Source organism: Chlorocebus sabaeus, chromosome 4 (genome assembly GCF_047675955.1).
Source record: "Chlorocebus sabaeus isolate Y175 chromosome 4, mChlSab1.0.hap1, whole genome shotgun sequence".
Lineage (NCBI taxonomy): Eukaryota > Metazoa > Chordata > Mammalia > Primates > Cercopithecidae > Chlorocebus > Chlorocebus sabaeus.
The window spans coordinates 87,223,664-87,241,412 of NC_132907.1; the positions used below are offsets into that span (position 1 = coordinate 87,223,664).

The 17,749-nt window shown below is 38.9% G+C and overlaps 1 long non-coding RNA gene across 1 annotated transcript; it reads left to right on the forward strand.

Annotated features, from left to right (window-relative positions):
• The first annotated feature begins 10,049 nt into the window (after nucleotides 1-10,049).
• On the forward strand, nucleotides 10,050-15,312 carry LOC119620829 (uncharacterized). The gene is made up of 3 exons (XR_005237396.2): nucleotides 10,050-10,150; nucleotides 11,844-11,970; nucleotides 13,469-15,312. It is a non-coding gene; the product is annotated as an uncharacterized lncRNA (long non-coding RNA).
• The last annotated feature ends 2,437 nt before the right edge of the window (nucleotides 15,313-17,749 follow it).

The window sequence follows — 17,749 nt, forward strand, 5'->3', positions numbered from 1 at the left end:
CAAGTGATATCTATACCCTGAATCTACCTTTTGGAAATAAAACAACAGCAGTAAATTTTCCAGCATCATATATGTGTTCATGATATGCCTGCCCCTCCTCACTTTCTCCTAAAACATAGTTGGGAAACATCGTGTAAGGACTGTTTGGGAAATCCAGCAGAGATATAGTACCACTTGTTTACTCTGTGCTGGGCATCTCCTCCAACCTTTAACTTATTCAACAACAGTAAATCCCTATTCATTCCGGTTTTACCATGTTCTAGGCACTCTCATAAGCATGAGGGATACAGGAGACAATTAGGCAGACAAGGTCTCTGTTCTCATGCATCTTCAATTATATGAGCTACTCATTTAAGAGGAGTCTCATGGGCTGAATTGTGTCAGCCCCCAATTCATATGTTAAAGCCCTCTCCTCCAATAACTCAGCATGTGGCTGTATTTGGAAATACAGTAGCATCTTTAAGAGGTAATTAAATTAAAATAAGGTCATCAGGGTGGGCCCTAATCCAATATGACTGGTGTCCTTGTAGGAAGAGATTAGGGTAGACTCACAGAGGGAAGGCCATGGGAAGACACAGGGAGAAGATGGCTACTCCACACATGCCAAATGGAAGTCTCTTTATTCTTCAGAAGCCATCCTGTGCAAATTTGGGATGAGATCCTTGTTCTGAATAAGTGAAAGAATGAAAGAAAGGAATCTTCATAGAGCCATCTTGAAAGGAGAACTGAAGAGCTGGGAGAGGTGGATGAGAAAGAAGCCAGCTGGGATGAGGAAAGCTGCCCCGCTACACTGAGACCCTCTCCCAAAGTCCAAGACATTCCAAAAGCTCATTAAACTCAAAATCATGAGAAATTAAACGTGGATTTCTCATGAAAACTGGTGAAGGGACTGTGGTTATGTCTAAACTCATGTAGGATAAAACAGAGAGAGCGGACAAAAGCTGGGAGGAGTTGGAATCTTGAGAATCTAGATCTATTAGCTTTGCAGATGCTGTGGAGAGGATCATGAAATGTCCAGGCAATAAAATAAGAGTGTAAATCAAGTTTAACTAGTTTTTGCCTCTCTTCTCTGCTATATGATTCTACTTTGCAGAACATGAAAAGAGCAATATACCGTCTTGACGAGGTGAAACCTCGTCTCTCCTAAAAATACAAAAATTAGCTAGGATTGGTGGCGGGTGCCTGTAATCCCAGCTACTTGGGAGGCTGAGGCAGGAGAATCACTTGAACCTGGGAGGTGGGGGTTGCAGTGGGCCAAGATCATGCCACTGCACTCCAGCCTGGGTGACAGAGTGAGGCTCCATAAAAAAAAAAAAAAAGCAATATTTGTAATTAAATCCAAAATGAGTTTTGGATTTTAGATCATTGAATGTGCGTTATGATGTGTGTGTGTGTGTGTGTGTTTACAAAAAGAGTAATGAACACATTCCACACATCATCCCACATCTATAATGGGAGCAGCTGTGATGATGAACTGTTGTGGAGGTGAGGCAGAGCAGGTTGAAGAACACCAACACAGTAAGTCTACGTTTTGAGAAAGAAAGACCACGTTCAATCTTGATGGACCCAGCATTGTAAAACTAAGCACAACTTTTTCTTCCTTTGATCAATAGCAATATTTGGCAAAAATCCAAACATACAGAGAGTTGAAAAAAAAAAAAAAACAGGTGCTATGGGATAGTGCCTCAGAGGAAACAGAATTCTGAACTCCAGCTGCCATTCAAAAAATATGGATGAGTGTGATATCTAAAGTATTTTAAAAACTATCAAGATGAGCTTTATAGGAAGTTTCTGGAGCTTGGTATTTCTTGGCACCAAATAAAAATAAGCCATTTTGAAATTTCTGGAATGATTATGTGATATTGAATCTCTCTACTGAATCTCAGGAGAACAAATTTTCTTTTTGTGTTGATGGCAGGTTTCTAATGCACTTGAGTATTAAACAAAAAGCATCTTATTTTACAAGTTTATGAAAACTATTGCACTGGCTATTAAAAGGCTCATGATGGTTCTACGTGTGCTGGGTAAGTCACAGAAATGATACTTGCCGTATCGCAGCTGAATCCCCACAGTGAGCAAAATGGCTGGAAAGTGGAGAGGGAGGGGTTGTCTTTGCTCACCTGGCCCAAATTCAAAGCCATCCATCTACCATCTTGATGGTAGTAAGAATTACAACCACTCGTATCTATACAAGATTTGCCAGTATTAACGGCTTAAAAAAAAAAACCACACACAGCCAACATTTTACCCTAAGCAAGCAGGACATGGCAAATACAATTTTCTGTATAACCAACATGGCACATGTATACATATGTAACAAACCTGCACGTTGTGCACATGTACCCTAGAACTTAAAGAATAATAATAAGAAAAAAAGCAAATGTGGGTTGGATTTATAGTTCACACATGAAGAATTTTTATTTTTCAAAGCCTTGAGTTGACCTACTGGCATCTGATCACCTTACATTGGACTTTACAGTGGCTCAGGGAAGAGCTAATTCATGAATGATAAAACACTAAAAGAAGCCTTGTTTATCTTTCACAAATATGGAAAATAACTAAATGCAGAAGCTTTGTACAGAGAGTCACCCAGGGGATGATGAGGAACACATGTGTTCTATGTAAGGTGCGTCAATTAGGTCTTCAATTGTGATGTCAGAAGCTGAGTGAATGCTGGAGCTGCTTTTGTCTCACTATCTGGCCCCTTAGACTCGGGGCTGGGAGGAAGTATTTATCTCTGTGCCGTGAGATTTCCCAAGAAGCACTCTCTCGCCCTCAGCTTGTTCCCTTTTATTGGGTGTCCTCTTATCAAGGAATGTTGCTCTGAGAAGACAAGAAACTCTCAGGTGGTGTCACTAATTACTGACAATGTGACCTTGGGCATATCACTTCTCCTGGCCTCATTTCCTTATCCTAAAATGAGAATGGAAGGTTGGCTGCAGAGGCTTACACCTGTCATCCTAACACTTTGGGAGGCCAAGGTGGGTGGATCACCTGAGGTAAGGAGTTGTAGACCAGCCTGGCCAACATGGTGAAACTCCATCTCTACTACAAATACAAAAATTAGCCAGGCATGGTGGCAGACGCCTATAATCCTAGCTACTCGGGAGACTGAGGCAGGAGAATCACTTGAACCCAGGAGGCAGAGGTTGCAGTGAGCCAAGATCGCACCATTGCACTCCAGCCTGGGCAACAGAGCGAGACTCCATCACCAAAAAAAAAAAAAAAAAGAAAGAATGAAAACAGTGGCTGCCACATAAGATTTTTTATGGGGATTAAGTAAAACCGTGCTTAGAAAGCACTTGGCAGGAGCCTGATACATAGCACATTTTTTCAGCAAGTCGTTGCCTTATCTTTTTATTTATCATCATTGCGGTTGTCTTTTCTCAATTCAGCAACCATTTACTGAAAGGCAGCTTTCTGTCATATAGCAGGCTAGCTTTTATTTCTTTAGCACATGTGATACCTGTCTAGTTGGTTTCTTCTCTGAGTCTCACAATTAATCCACAGAGTCCTGCAAACTCTCAGAATAGGCAGGATATAACGTTTATTAGCACATTATCTTAACATTCATTTCAGCTTTATCCTTACCAACATTCATCCCTGGAGATTTGAAACCCCAAATGCATTATCAGTGCCTAAACATTATGAAGAGCTTAAGACCAGGAGCAACTGAACATGGGAATAGGTCTTTCACTTAGTAATTTCCCACTAAAGTAAAATAGCATGAAAGGCATTTTATAATAAAAGGGGAAAAAGGCATTAAAAGCCCAGGCGTTATCTTTGGATTGATAATAGCTGTGAAGTATTCATGTTTATTTCTATGCATGTATTCTTATCCTAACGCATTTGAAGAGAAGGGCCATGTCTGCTGTGTCCATTTGCTGAAGCTCTATCTGAAATGTGTCTCTATGGAGCCAATTTGCCTCTGTTTTATATTTTCTGTGGATTCCTGAAATAGTTAATGTAACTTCTTCAGTAAAGCACAGTACAAGCATTGGGAAAAATCAGAGCTACTCAATCCATCACTCAGTTCAAACTGTATGTTTCACTGATGAGAAAGCTATGCGTCAGGAGAAAAGCATGAGACAAATACAAATTGAGGCACATTCCGCAAAATACCTGACGAGTATTATCAAGGTCATCAAAACAAGGAAAGTCTGAAAAATTGTCACAACCAAGAAAATCCTAAGTAGCCATGATGACTAAGTGTAATGTGGTACCCTGAATGGATCCAAGAACAGAAAAAGAAAGTCAGGTTAAAACCTAAGGAATATGAATTAAGTATGGGCTCAAGTTAATAATGATGTATCAATATTGTTCCATTAATTGTGGCATACAGATACCACACTAAAATAAGCTATTAATAACAGGAGAAACTCGACCAGATGTGGTGGCTCACCCCTGTAATCCCAGCACTTTGGGAGGTCAAGGCGGGTGGATCTACGAGGTCAGGAGTCTGAGACCAGCCCAGCCAACGTAGTGAAACCCTGTCTCTACTAAAAACACCAAAAAAGGTTGGGCGTGGTGGCTTACACCTGTAATCCTAGTACTTTGGGAGGCCGAGGCAGGCGGATCACGAGGTCAGGAGATCAAGACCATCCTGGCTAACACAGTGAAACCCCGCCTCTACTAAAAATATAAAAAATTAGCCAGGCTCAGTGACGGGCGCCTGTAGTCCCAGCCACTCAGGAGGCTAAGGCAGGAGAATGGCATAAACCCGGGAGGCAGAGGTTGCGGTGAGCAGAGATCGCGCCACTGCACTCCAGCCTGGGGGACAGAGCGAGACTCCGTCTCAAAAATAAATAAATAAATGAATAAATGAATAAATAAATAAATAAATAAATAAATTTAGCCGGGCATGGTGGTACACGTGTGTAGTCCCAGCTACTCAGGAGGCTGAGGCAGGAGAATCGCTTGAACCCGGTAGGTGGAGGTTGCAGTGAGCCAAGATCGCGCCACTGCACTCCAGCCTGGGCAACAAAGCAAGATTCTGTCTCAAATAATAATATAATAATAATAATAATAATAATAATAGAAACTCTGCACCACTTTCATTATTTTCCTATAAATCTAAAGCTATTCAGAAATAAAAGGTTTATTTTTAAAAAATGTATAAAATGTTCATGATGGAAATACCAAAAGCAATGGCAACAAAAACCAAAATTGACAAATGGGATCTAATTAAACTAAAGAGCTTCTGCACAGCAAAAGAAACTATCGTCAGAGTGAACAGATAACCTACAGAATGGAAGAAAATTTTTGCAATCTATCTTTCTGACAAAGGTCTAATATCCAGAGTCTACAAAGAACTTAGACAAATTTACAAGAAAAAACAACCCCATTAAAAAGTAGACAAAGGACATGAGCAGATACTTCTCAAAAGAAGACACTCTTGCAGCCAACAAACATATTTTAAAAAACCTCAACATCACTGATCATTAGAGAAATGCAAAGCAAAACCATAATGAGAAACCATCGCACTCCAGTCAGAATGACTATTGCAAAGTCAAGAAACAACAGATACTGGCAAGGTTGTGAAGAAAAAAGGAACGCTTTTACACTGTTGGTGGGAATGTAAATTAGTTCAATCATTGTGGAAGACTTCTCAAAGATGTAGATTTCTCAAAGTGTGTGTGATTTCTCAAAGATCTAGAAGCAGAAATACCATTTGATCCAGGAATCCCAGTACCGGGTATATACCCAAAGGAATATAAATCATTCTATTATAAAGATACAAGCATGCATATGTTCATTGCAGCACTATTCATAATAGCAAAGGCATGGAATCAACCTAAATGCCCATCAATGATAGACTAGATAAAGAAAATGTGGTAACATATGCACCATGGAATACTATGCAGACATAGAAAAGAATGACACCGTATCCTTGCAAAGGATGGATAGAACTGTTATCCATAATTTGCTGAGGATCCGTGTCCTTTGTTATCCTCGGCAAACTAACACAGGAACAGAAGACCAAACACTGCATATTTTCACTTGCAAGTGAGAGCTGAATGATGAGAACACATGGACATGTGGTGAGGAACAACACACACTGGGGCCTGTCAGGGGCAGGTGAGGGGAGGGGGAGCATCAGGAAGAATAACTAATGGATGATGGATTTAACACCTAGGTGATGGGTTGATTTGCGCGGCAAATCACCATGGCACATGTTCACCTATGCAACAAGCCTGAACATCCTGGACATATACCCATGAACTTAAAATAAACGTTGAAGAAAAAAAATCTATGAAATTAAATGCAAACAAGTGAATTAGCTACTGAAAGTAAAGAAAAAAAATATGTTCATGAACATTTTTGGACTAAAGCATATACTGTTGCCTTAATGTCAGGGATTCCCACAGGTTATAATAATAGCATTTGTGGTCTGGAGTACTGGAAAGGCTGTGAGCTAATTTCCATAGATCTGTGTCTCTCTGAATCTCACTGCACTCAGTAGTCAAACCACAGTAATCATAACCACTTCCTAGATTATATGTGAAGATTCAATTCACCACCATGAACCTCCATGCATAGTGTGTGACGCACAGTAGGTACTCAGTTAATATGAATTACCTTCTCATTCCCTTAACCTTTTTTAAAATATGGGATTAGTCGTACTCTGTTTTTTATTTCTATCATAAGGATTTGATCAAAAATTACAAATTGTCTTGGCCATTCTATGCACTGATTGTCCAATAGGAGATAAATTCTCAAATGTTGAAACCTTATTGATTTTTAATCATCTGTGAACTGTCTGAAAACAAAGTCAGAAACTCTAAAACTAAAATGTTAAAAGGCTTAAAAGAATCTGGTTGAGATGTTGCTTTTGCTTCTTGTTTTGGAGAGAAAAAATTCAGGTAGAATTTGAAGTAACTATATGTTGCGAAAAGACAGTACTGTGTAGAAATACATTAGTCTACCTGCATTTACAATTTTTCTGAATTAGGAAAGATAGGTAGAGAATGGAGAGAAACACACCTATTCCAATAAGCCATAGCTCTCCCTTGAGAGATGTGGATGATTCAAATGGAATTTTACTTACTCTATTAAGCAACTAACTTTTTAAAAAACTTTTATTTTTAGGTTCAGAGGTACATGTACAAGCTTGTTATATGGGTGAATTGCATGTCTTGGGGGTTTGGTGTACAAGTTATTTTGTCATCCAGGTAATAAGCATAGTACTGATAGGTGGTTTTCGATCCTCACCTTCCTCCCACCCTCCACCCTCAAGTAGGCGTTGATGTGTGTTGTTCCTTTCTTTGCATCCATGTGTACTCAGTGTTTAGCTCCCACTGATAATTGAGAACATGCAGTCAGGTTTTCTATTCCTGTGAGTTCATTAAACAACTAACTTCCAACAACCCACTAGATGTGAAGTTCCTTGCTTGATGCCAAAGATAGAGGCAAAGGTGATCTCAGCTATGGAGCTGCTCACAGGTGGTCTAATAGATTCTACATGGTAAGACTTGATCCTTGGCCAAGGTTGCGGGTCAGGGAAGTGCTTGACAGTTCGCAGTTCTGCTGGGTTTTAAAGGCTGTCTGAAAGGAAAATGGGCATATGAGGAGGATGCAAGTTTAACCCCAAAGCCCACTCCCCCAATTCCCCTAACTGCAGACTGCTGCTGGCAGAAGTTATAGAATTTAAAGGGATGGCTGGCAGATGAAGCCCAAGAGCAGGCAGCGGCCAGGGCTTCAGTTCAGACTTGTTCAGCTTGGGAGTTAAGAGAAGAGTCATATGCCCACGATTCTAGTGTAGACAGAACTGTGACTGAAGCGTGGGGGATGAACTGAAGTGGGCTGATTGGAAGCAGAGTGTGAAGACTCTTGATAAATCTCAGGCAATAAGTGATGATAAATTAAATAACATAATGGCCAAAAGAATAAAACCAAAGCCTGTGTTGGCATTGATGACTTGGTGACCAACTGAATATGGAACCAATTCATCCATATTGAATGAATGAATTCATACTGAATAATATGGATAATGCATATTGGATAATAACCTTTCTCAAGAAATTCACATTTCATCAATTATATTAACATATTTCTGACATTCTATTAATGTTTCATGGATTAGAAAGTGCATGTACATATGTGACCTTATTCATTTTCAAAACAGCATTTTGAGATAGGGTATCTCCCAGGTTTCTGACTCAGGCCACTGAGACAGAGTGAAATGATCAACATAGGAAATGGAACAGGTGTGGATGGGAGGACGATTATGAGAGCTTCAAATATGAAAATACTGAGCTTGAAAAAGCTGTGAGATGTCTGAGACACAATGGAACATACAGGCAAAAAGAAAGCAGTAACTCTCAAGAAGTTAGTGATGGCAATAAAAGCCATTTGAATTGGGGGAGAAATACCAGGAAAGGTGCTGATAGTGAAAAACTTATTCATGGTGATTTCTTTCTTAAATAGGAGGAAGTGAAATGAATTTCAATAAAATATTGGCTGTAAGAATATAGATCAAGAAAGCATTGTTTAAGAAACAATTGAGAAAGAGAGGAATCTGGGACCACTAGTGGAGAGGTGCTACTTAAAGTGTAGGTGGGAATCCGTACTTCACAGGAAGTAGAGTAGGTTCATGGGAAAATAATTAGTCTGTATCTTTAGCCTGTTTTGCCATGCATTTGAAAAATGTATAGGACTGGTTTTAGAGAATTTTCTTCAAACTGAACAGTAAAGCTACGATGCAGAAAGCAGATTGAAAATGTTCTGGCTGGGCACGGTGGTTCACATCTGTAACCCCAGCACTTTCAGAGGCTGAGGCAGGTGGATCACCGGAGGTCAGATGTTCGAGACCAGCCTGACCAACATGGAGAAATCCCATCTCTACTAAAAATACAAAAATTAGCTGGGCATGGTGGTGCATGCCTGTAATCCCAGCTACTCAGGGATTTGCTGAGGCAGGAGTATCACTTGAACCCAAGTGGCGGAGGTTGCAGTGAGCTGAGATCATGCCACTGTACTCCAGCCTGGGCGACAAGAGCAAAACTCCATCTCAGGAAAAAAAAAAAAAAAAAGGAAATCTTCCAAGATGTCAAGATTTATCCTCTTCATGCTCAGTGATCCTGTCCCTGCAAGCTGCCATGCATTGTCCACTGATGATGGCAGCAAGAAACAAGATGTGCAGGAGTTTCCATCTGAGCCTCTATCACACAGGAGAGTTGAGATTGGATTTCTAGGATGAGTCAACATTGATTACAAGCAGAAGCAACACTCCACAAAATTCATGTTCAATGAAAACAAAACTAAGAATATAGCAATAAAATAGAATGTTGTGTTTACTCAACTATTAGAAAACTTTATAAAGGTATTATGGAAAAAAGCATTGACAGAAAACTTAAAATAACAGTGGATTAACAGTGGCTTGTGGGCCTGTGCATCATGATTGTCAGGACCTCAGGCTCCAGCCACGGAGTTGCTCCATCATCTTGAACATGTGGCTTCTACCTCCTGGCCTCTGGTGTTCCAGCCATCTCACACACATTTAGGCAGAGGGAAGGAGGCAAGATACCTGCTGAACTTGGACAGGAGATGTTCCCCTCCACCTATTGCTCAGATCCCAGCCACATGGTGAGGTCTAGCTGCAAAGCAGATTGGGAAATGCGGTCTTTCCTCTAAGTGGCCATGCACCCAGCTAAAAATTGAGAGTTTTATCACCGGGAAGGAAAGAGGAGAATGTGTATTAGAAGCATGATCATTGTCTACCACACCATGCTCTTTAAGACTGGAATGATCAGATTTGAGAAAGTGTTGAGGTATAGACAGACAGACAGGCAGACATATAGATAGATACACACACATCCATATATTATATTCCATCCAAATATTACATATTCAGCCTCTATGATGTACCAGGCACTTTGCAGGCAATAAGGAAGCAGCAGTGAACAAAACAGAAAAGAAAACAACTTTGTCCTCATATAACTTGAATTTTAATGAGAGATTGCTCTATTTTTATCCTCAGGATTAGGCCTATATTTATTCACAACTGAGACAAGGGGTGCACAAACCTTGTCTTTTTGTGGTTGTACTAAGAAGAAGATAAGGTTGACAATCCCAAGATCAGTTAGAATACCTTGCATCTAACACACGACTTCATTGGAGAAGAATAATACTTTCCCAAAACAATGTAAAGGTGAGCCTCTCCAATCCCAGCATGGGATGCCTTCAAACCCTATATCTGTTGAACTTTTAGCCACAAAACAAAGAGGTAGCAGGGTTCAGAATCTCCCTTGTGTCCTCTGTCATGCTACTAGCTGGTGTGTGCCATTATGGAGCTCTTTGGTATTGCGTGCCATGAAATTATTTAGGGTGAGAATGGTCCCTTTTGGGCTCGCCATGTAACATGGGGTCATCAGATGCTGCTTCTTGGCCCACAATGGGTACAACAGGGTGTAATTTTGAACTACTCTGGAAAGAAGAGGGAGGGGTCAAGCTTTAGATATAATATCAGAAGTTCATCTGTCCCTCTTGTGTCTGTCACTAATTACAGGTCCATGAACTTTCCATTCTTCAATCTAAGAACCGATGAAAAGCAATGTGGAATAATTGAAACTTTGGTTTGCTATATTTTCATGAGCCAGTTATATAGATTATTTGAAATGTAATTTTATCATCTATAATTTTTAAAAGAAAAAAATAATATTTCTTACCTCAAAATGCTGTTTTGAAAATGAATGAGGTCACATATCTATACACACTTTGTAATCTGTAAAACATTAATAAAATGTCAGGAATGTGTTAACATTATTAATGAAATGCAAATGTCTTGAGAAAGATTATTAAATAGATTATTAAATAAAATTTTATAAGTAATGTTCACCATAATTTATCTTTTTAGAAAAGATAATCATTCAAAGGGTTTTTATTTTTAGTAGGTGTTTAGATAAGCTTAGTTGACCTTTTCCCAAATCTTGACAATTAGTGATGAAACAAGATATTCCCTGCGAGGAGAACACAGGGTGTACTTTGCAGCCCTAATAAGACAAACAGGAAAGCCAATACCGGGGAGATTGCTGTGAAGGCAATTAGGCTTTGAAAAGGGTGACAGTCCCACCTTTGACCAAGCAAACAGCAGTCTCTGTACCAAGTGGTGCTTTATTTGCCACGAGTCCTTTTATTTTCACCAGTGAAAGAGCTGAAGTTGTTTATGCTGGATAAATTTCCTACTTCTCCAGAATAAAGTTTATTTTTGAGTTAGATACTCCAATGCCATCAGGTTGGGGTCATCTTTTACATTTGTGGAGTGTTCTGGTGGCTGCCGTGACTAAGCTAGAAATTGTGTTGAGACATGTTGTATTTTTACAGATACAATGGCTCTTACCCCCACATGAGGGGTAGGCTGGAGAAAGGGGATGCAAAGGTTAGTGGATGGCAGCGCACAGAAAATCCTGAAAAGAATGGCTGGGAGAAAATAACAGAGACCTAGCAATGCAGAGTTCTTCAAAGCCAGAGAGATGATGATTCTGACTTGCTTTTAGAAGGAACAGTATTGGCTTTCTATTGCGATCGTTAGTTGCTTGCTTTGATGTTTTCTTTTAAAAGGCTGACACCATTTCCTTAGGAGACCAGCCCAACGTTCTATTATCTTAGCATATTATACTGATTTTTTTTTTCAAGAAAAAGTTAAAATTGGGTTAGGCAAAATGACAAGGCAACAAAATATCTTGCTGGTTACAGTATCACCAAGAGATCAGAGAACTAGAAAACTCATTAATAATTCCTGGAAGATGGAAGAGTTACCTGTCAAGAGAGAAAGAATTCAGAAATATCTGCCCTGAAAAGGTCCTGGATAGGCTATATGATTTACTAAACCTTCTTGATTCCAGAACTTCAGGAAAGACACCTCAGGGAGATGAGTGAGGCTGTGAAAGGGAGAAGTCAGGCCCTGGGACATCTTGCAGCTGCCAGACAATCATCTGACAGTGATGGTGAGGTAGACTCTCCAAGCCCAAGGTGAGGACCCCTCCAAGGATGTCCCTGTTGGCACTCTAGCCCTCTGGAGGACCCTGGGGGCTTCAGGGCCAATGAGCTTCCTGTTATTAAGTGGCCCTCCCATGGAGTGTCTATAGAAACAGCCCCTCAGTCTTCCCCTAATTGGAGTTCCACCTCTCAGCACTCCAGAGACGTCCTCAGTAGAAATGGAAAAGGGTTTGGCCCTAGAGCACAACTTGAGCGAGTTAAGTCTTCCCCTCTGCACAATCAGATTTCCACATTTGGTGGAGATGATTCTGCCTTCTCTTTAAATTATAATGTTCTGAAGTCTAAAGAGCTCATTGTGCAGGATGCATTATTACACAGAAAGGAAATGCTGCCCAGAGAGAAATCCATTTAAAAGGAATTATCCTCTCTATGAAATGTGCCAGAAGGCGGCGGTGGGAGGTGGGCACATAGGAGACTAGAGGGACTTGAACATTAACTTAGCTTTCTAGATGTAATACTTTCTAAATGTGTTTAATGCCATTTACAAAGGGAAATACACAATTGTCTTGGAATTTCCTTTGAAGATTTGGTCCTTAGGATGCCAAGTGTCTCCTATGACTCTCACGACCCCTGCAACATGTCACCGCAGCCACTCTGTTATCATCCTGCCATGTGTTGACATGTTTTGTTTTGCATTTTACACCAAACATACCAATGAAACTGTGATCACAGAGCCACCATTTCCTGTCTCAGGAATAGCTACTGATGGAGTCCTGCCCACCCAAGAGTTATCACACACCACGAGGCAAGCCGTTCTCTCCTAAGCTATGGTAAAGTTAAATTAGTTAATAAGACAAGGAGAACATGTATTCAAATAGTTTTGAAAATATACTCAACATTATTTTTATTAAATGAATCCAGATCTCAAAATTCAAAATTATGAGTAGATTCAAATTAATGTTTCCCCACTAAATACTACTATCAATATTTTATTTTATTTTTCATTTACTAACAGACAGGATCTTGCTCTGTCACCCAGGCTGAAGTACAGTGGTGCCATCATTGCTCACTGCAGCCTCAAACTTCTGGGCTCAACTGATCCTTCTCCTCAGCCCCCTGAGTAGCTGAGATTCGAGACTTGTGCCACCATGCCCAGCTATTTATTATTATTATTATTATTATTATTGGTAGAAAGAGGGTCTGGCTCTATTGCCCAGGCTGCTCTCAAACTCCTGGCCTCAAGTGATGCTCCTGCCTCAGCCCTCCAAAGCGCTGGCATTACAAGTGTAAGCCACTGTTCCTGGTCAACTATGCATATTTTTAAACTAGTTTTTGTATTTTAGTGATTCATATCTCAAGGAAAGGGGCATATTTCAACGTGAAGAAGTGAGATAGAGAGGAAGGTGGTATGAAATAACAGTGGATCTGTGGCCTTACAAGCTACCTCGACTTTTTAAGATTTCTCTGTGTGACTTTTTATTGTTTTATCAAGTTAAGCCCAGAAGCCCATTAAGTAATCATAATCCTCCAGTTATAGGGTGTCAAACAGTACAGAGACTCAGTGACTCAGAAGAGAAGACAGAAGCCTGAGGAAGTGCACTTCAGATGCTTGGAGGACAAGGCACAACCATCCATCGCTTGTCCTCAACTTGCCGTGCTAATGAACTGTGATCAGTATTGACGCTACGTATTGAGTTTTCCATCTCCTGTTTTATCAAGCACTCATTGGAAAATAATTGCTGCAGGCACCTGCCATGAAAACAACTCATGTGATTCATATCCGGTGGACTCTTTTTCTTTCCCGTTCAACATAACAAGAGGGCTTCTAGTTACCTCTGTCTTTTCTGACCCTAATGTTTTACTTGCATCTTAGCAAGCTTTAGATTCGTATTAATGTAAACCATATGAAAGAATTTTGTTGCTATTAATTCCAGGATCTTAACACACATTCTTGTAATTTTCTCTCTATTTATTCCTCCTGTATAGTGGTTACTAATACCAGCAGGGATACGTCAGGCAAACAGAGGTAGATAACCAAATATTGTACTTTACTAGGCAAACATTCTTCCTCTTCAGGCATAGATATTGATAGAGACCAGTTGTGCAGTCAAACATGATCACATGATATTCTGTTTTCTAGTGACCTGACTCTTCATATCTATGGGAGAGATGAAGGAAATAAAAGAAAATGACGCTCACTTCATTTCCTCGTTTCTTTAGAACCACACAATCATGATGCAACAACAAGAAACTGGGTAACAACATGAATGTCATCTTTGATCTGCTAATAGGATAATTTTATTAACCAAATTATGTAATGCCATAAGAAAGATAAAAATTTAGACTGGATGTCAGGAAATGTTTCTTGATAATAGGAAATATTTGATTAATAGAAAGTCTCTGAGGAGAATGGATAGAAAGAAGTTCTGCCACTCAGGACATTTCAAATTAGATCTAAGCCAGAAAAATGGAAGCTGGACTTTGTTTACATCTACATGTCTCTTGGGCTTTCCTTATCCAGATCATCCAATCTATGAGTGAGAATATTCTATGTTAATCTGGACAACACTGTACAGTAAGCAGGTTGTTGATGGCAATATTCTTCTAATACTAACTGCACTTTCCAATTTCGGAATGAAGGCCATCTTTGCAACACAATTCAAAAGGAATGGTTTCACTGAAACTAGGAAAACAAAAGGATTTACAATATACTGTGGCTTAAGGCCTGGGCCTTTTCTTACATCCTTTATATATGTCCATCATGACTTTGAAGTTGACTGTGAGGCAAGATCTCCTCTTTTCCATAAGGACTTTCAGTCAGCTTCTGAGAGTATACGGGTAATCTCTTTCAGGATTTAAAAAGCCATCCCTTACTGAACACATTGATGCACAGCTGTTTTGCTCTTACGCATCGATTTGCAGCACTCTTTACATAGAAAGGCTCATTGGATTGCAGCGCCCACTCTGTGAGATACATAGCAGGCCTATTTCTTTAACCTTCCACTTTAATCCTTATGTGAGTTCTTGAATACGTTCATATGTTTAAATATTTAAACAAGGAAGAAATGCAAAATAAAAAGTTAAAGTCTTTTCTCTCGCACACTTACCATCCACACTCAAGACTGGTATGTATCATTTCGGAACCTATTCTTTTAATAACTTACACATACACTTACATGCACAAGCAACATGTTTTTGACTTAAATAGAATCATTCTATTTTTATTGTTCTGTATCTTTCTGTTTTCCATTAACAGTGTATCTTTGAGATTTTTTTCCCGACTAAAACATATGAATCTATGTCATTCTTTAAAAATACTACATAGTCTTCAAAATATTGGCATTATTTATATAGTCATTTCTTAAATTAGCAGACATTATTTCTAATTTTTCACTTGTACAAAGAATGTGGTAATGAATATTCTTGTTTCTGTATTTTATGCCTGAGCATGAACATTTTATAATACCATATAGCATTTCCTATATGCCAGGCATTATTCTTTGCATTTTGCAAATATTATTTTATTTATTCCTTACAACATGCTTATGAAGCAGATACTGCTATCATCCCTAGGTGAGTAAACTGATGCAGGAAGAGGCTGATTTTACCTGCCTACAATGGTAGCTGGGATGTAAACCCCAGCATACTAGTACAGAATGTAGGCTTCTCAGGTTCTGCTGTAACTACAATGGTAGCTGGGATGTAAACCCCAGCATACTAGTAGAGAATGTAGGCTTCTCAGGTTCTGCTCTATCTCCAGTATAGCAATATTTTTCAGTATTTGTTGCTCCTACAATTGGAACCCTTTTTCCATGAAATATTCTAATTGGCTATTACTGGTTTATTTGAAAACTATTTATTTTCAAATATCAATATTGTAGTGAATATTTGTATGAAACTTACTCATGATTTAATCATTTTGGTTGTTTGCTATGATTTGTTTTAAAAAGGTTCATTGGGATATAACTTACACCTACTGTAAAATCTGCCTGTTTTAAGTACACAATTGATAACTTTTAGTAAATTTACCAAGGTATGCAACTAGTACTATTAACTAATTTTAGAACATTTTTATAACTCTGATGAGATTTATCTTGCCTCTTCATAGTGAATTCATTCCTGTCTTCAACCCCAAGCAGCCCCCAGTGTACTTTATGTCTCTATAGATTTGCCTTTTCTGAACATTTCATTTAAATGTAATCATGTAATATGTAGCCTTTTCTATCTGGTTTCCTCTATTTGGCATAATGTTTTTGACATTTATTCATGTTATAGAATGTCAAAGTATTTTGTTGCCTTTTATTACTGAATGTTATTCCATTGCATGAATAAGTTACATTTTGTTTATCCATTTACCAGTTGAACTTTTGGATTTTTCCACATTTCGTTTATTATAACTAAAATTGTTATGAACATTAAGATGATACTTCAATTTGAGTTCATGTGAATTCATTTCTGAATTGATCTATCAACTATCCAGTAGTAGACATATGTTTTCACTATTCTTGGGTAACTAACTAGAAAATAAGTACTGGGTGATATGGTAAGTTTATGTTTAATTCTTAAGATACAACTAGACTGTTTTCCAAAGAACTACATTTTATATTTCCACCAGCAATGCCTAAGGGTTTGATTGCATTAATGTTCTAGATAAATAATTCATTTTCTTTTTACAGACAAGAAAAATCAAGGTTTAAAGAAGTTGAGTAACTTTTTTGGGTCCCATTCTGTAAGTGGTAGACTTAAGAATCAAAGTTGGGTCTTTCTGATTCCAAATTTTACACTCTTAACTATGGTAAAATTATCAATGCCTTCAGGATAATTGTCAACCATTCTCTTGAGGGCAAATTCAGTGTTTCTAATTATCTGTTTTTCAAAACAATTTTAAATCATGTACATATAAAATTGTTAGCAGTCTACTTTTACTTAGTGGAAGGAAGATGAGACATTAGAAGGAAAGAGAAAATGAGGAATGATATTGGTGGAAAGCACCTACGTAACGAAGACAGGTCAGACACCTCCTCTCCCAAGTAGCTCAGTCTCTGTTCCTGCTGATTCCTCTGTCTGGATCATCACAGCCCCACTTCCCTCTTTTCATTTAGGTGCTCATGCTTGTCCTTCAAGACTTAACCTTTGCATAAGAGGAGAGCAGGCTAATGGATCACCCATTCATTGTTGATGTGAGTAAGTTTGAACTGAGTGATGGTATATAACCTAAAATCCAGAGACAACATCCTGTCTTTACCTGTAACATCTCTCCTGAACAACTGCCATCCAGTGGCCACCGGCCTAATGCTCTCCTTCTCAGCATAGCAACGTGTCCTGGCCACAGGGAGCCCAGAGACTGCTCTAGCCCACTCTCTGGATGATGTGATTAGTGCTAAGGCTTATCTAGCTTAGTTGGACTCTTAGAGAAAAAAAAAAAAAAACCAGAGATTTCTACTTACCTCACTAAGTAGGCCTTATTTTATTCCAACATTCCCAATATTTCCCCACTTTTTCCCCTTTTAGGAGCTACTATATAGTTGATAGATCGATTTAGAAATTGATTCACATGAATTTAAGGTGAAGTATTACCTTATACATTAAATTGAATCATAGGAAATCTCCACTATACAGGGCAAAAGCAGGCAAATAACTGCAATTTCACATAGTTCAACCAAATAATTGAACTCATCTCAACCTATGGGTAATTCCATCAAACTCATAACACAATACTATCCCAAGTCTGCAATATGCTATGCTGACTTGGATAGTATAATAGAAGAAGAGCTAAGTTGAGAATTATAACAAGCCTTTTATCCAAACAGAC